Source organism: Halyomorpha halys, unplaced genomic scaffold (assembly GCF_000696795.3).
Source record: "Halyomorpha halys isolate HHAL.00 unplaced genomic scaffold, Hhal_1.1 Scaffold562.1, whole genome shotgun sequence".
NCBI classification, from domain to species: domain Eukaryota; kingdom Metazoa; phylum Arthropoda; class Insecta; order Hemiptera; family Pentatomidae; genus Halyomorpha; species Halyomorpha halys.
The window spans coordinates 210,063-213,436 of record NW_027114410.1 but is presented as its reverse complement, the minus strand read 5'-3'; positions in this window follow the sequence as shown (position 1 = coordinate 213,436).

Below are 3,374 nucleotides of genomic sequence, written 5' to 3'. Positions count from 1 at the left end.
GTTATTTCGTTTTACCACGGCAAAAGAAGGCAATTTTTTTCGATTTAACACGAGTTTTTCCATTTAACACGCTTTAACATAGATCATGAATACCCCTAATGTATATACACTCGGCTAGTAGGAACGAATATGGCGATAAAGGCATGCACATATGACTAATCAAACACTTATCATGAATGAGTCTCTACCACGGATGTAAATATTTACATAGATCAAGGTTTTTTTTAATTGCATTGTTGACTATGTACGTAGGAGTACACACACTTGTTTATATTATTGATAAACATGGAAGGCTTACAGCGAGGAATTATCAACATGGTATACATAAAACATTTTTATTCCCTGCATGACAATATTGAATATTCAATCGATCTGTTTATTGCTTACTTGCTTAATTCGTATTGTCTTTTCATTGTTCCAACAACTGATGGAACAATTACCCCTCGACTATAATTGAACAGTTGTCATTGAAATGTGTTAGTACCATGACAATGTGTGTGGTCGGTCCTTCGCTCATAAGGGGCCAGTCAGATTAATATCTCTCAGCGACTGTTGCATTAATTTGCATTTTTAATGCTGGAATTTTATTAAATAAAATGTTACTGATTCGGTTGTTTTCATATAAACTAATATAATTTAGGATTTGTTTAAATAAATCAATCCATACCCATGTTACGTCTCAACACTCTTCCAATAAATTTCGGCCACTTTATCCATTCTCAAGGACAATCTCAAGTATAAATTTTTAAACCTCACATGTTTACATCGGGACCTGCTCTTGCCGTACTTCAGGTACCCCGATTGTATTTTTAAATTGTATTAAATTATGTTAGCGCGTGGCGACTAATTCTAAGGACCCGAGTTCGAACCCGGCTGGATAGAAAATAGTTTTCTGTTACACTGTAGCCGTGAGTCAACCCTGTGGGTTCTGGTGCCTTCCTGGGGTCTACGCAGCCTCTTAAATTAGGTACCGTTAATTGGGTAAAAATCTAGCGGTTGAGCGTGATTCTTACCAAATCACCTCCTTGCACAACCGTTGGTTTAGTAACAGTACTTCTTTACAAAGTACTAAGCCCCTGACCCTTCATGGGTTGTAGCGGTACAGATTTTAATTTTAATTAATTAAATTATTTAAATAAATAATTCAAACTCTATGCATTATAGTCTCAAAACTTTTTATTTCTCTTATACGTCCAACGTTTCGGCCAATCCGGCCATCTTCAGGGACAATCTATTCAATACCACTTTGAAACCATATAATTTAACAACTCTAAACTTCATGCAGGCTATTCTGCCCAGGTCAAAAATATCAATATCTAATTAGTCAATTATTAATTTAAAAAAAAAGTCAATTTATTTATCTGCAGACACTATTTGTTGTGATAAAGGTTTTAAGGAATAGTGTCTGCAGATAAATAAATTGACTTTTTTATTAAAATTAATAATTGACTAATTAGATATTGATATTTTTGACCTAGAGAGAATAGCCTGCATGAAGTTTAGAGTTGTTAAATTATATGGTTTCAAAGTGGTATTGTGTAGATTGTCCCTGAAGAAGGCCGGATTGGCCGAAACGTTGGACGTATAAGAGAAATAAAAAGTTTTGAGACTATAATGGATAGAATTTGAATTATTTATTAAAAAAATTACCAGTCTCAAGAAAATATTAACATTAAATTATGTTAGTGTGGAAAAGGAGGTGTTGAAATTGTGAGACCTTTTATGTCAATGAACCTGCATATATTTTCTTTATTCAAATATTAATTCCCTGAAGGAGCAACTGGGATTAATGTGTTAGTTTAGTAATAATTTTGATTATATTATTTAAGATCAGAACTTAGATGGTCTCATATATTATATTGGCTTATCTGAGTGACCATGTTGGAAGTTTCGATGTCGCGGTCACTTCTTCGTCTGATTGGAGCTTCCTTCGTCAGGTAGACTAGTAGGCGAAATGGTGAAGACCATGTACTTCGCTTCAGGTGTCCGGAAGAACGTCTTTTCGAAAATGAGACCTCCGACCCCGATTTTATTCAAATTCAAAAAAAGAACCGACAAATTCGGATTATGTAAATCCGACACATCCAATTATTTAAAATATTTTTGGCTATAATGCCCTAATTACCTTCAGGACACTCGCCTCTTATTTCAGAAAGAGAATGAGGGGCACAATGCCTTTAAACCAAAAGTAACTATGTGCAAGAATGTGGATGGGAAACTGTTGAGGGAGAGATCCTGAGGAGTTGGACAAGGCACTTCAGCGGTGCGCTTGAAAGAGAGAACTTAGAAGGAGAAATAGCCAGAGAAAAGGTCAACTTCTATAACGATGCGGAGCCACTGGATAATGAAGACACAGAAGAGGCCATAGCGAATGATGAAAAATAACAAGTCTCCGGGACTGGAAGGAATTAAAGCGGAGCTGATACGCAATGGAGGGATGCTCCATAACCTCATTTAGAAGACATAGGAGGAGGAGTATATGCCTATGGAAAAGGAGAATTATATACAGGGGAGATAGGCAGATATCAAGCAGGATTTAGGCGAGGTAGGTCCAGACCGATAGTTCTCACTGAGGCTGATGGTGGAGAAATGCAAAGTGTATAGGGCAGTTAAAACACCCATCACCTCTTCGTTGATTTTAAACCCGCCTACGATAGTATAACTCTGTCGAAGCACTATCAAGCCCTGTTGGAAATGTCTCATATTTCGATTCAGTTAAATCGTGATAATATAAAATAAAAATGTGATAAATCGAGTCTATAAAGTAGCCCTGATCGATTTAAACAAAATTATCTCTGTCATATCCCAGTTATATACATGCTCTTAATTTATGTATATATATAATTTCAGTTTTTTGTGAATTTTAGATTTTGAGCTATGCTTACTTCATATGTACACGGACACAGACCATTTTACTAGTCTTGGTTAATTGGACTTAATGGAGAACTAAAAAAGGTGTATTTTTTTCAAAAATTCGAATTAGAAATTTCACATAATCACAATACTTTCCCTTACTACATATTTCTTATATAGGTTAGTGAAAGTAAGTATGCGCCTGTTGATCTATTCTTTAATGGATTTTAAAGACGATGCCCTATGGTATTATTACCGTGGTATATGCGCTCCTTAAAGCTCATATAATAGGAGCAATATAAAATGTTTTTTTCCTTTAAGTTATATCTTTGTACGCACTAAGGAAGCGAGTTAGTCAACGGAGTGCTTAGAGCAGCGGCAGCTGGTGTGCCCCCATAGTAGGCCATGAGCACCTGAGGGCTATAAAGTGTATAATAAATGATCTTAGTTGTCAACCTTATAATATCTAGTAAATAAAATAATAATAATAATAGTGGAAGATTATTGATTGACCGTGTGTA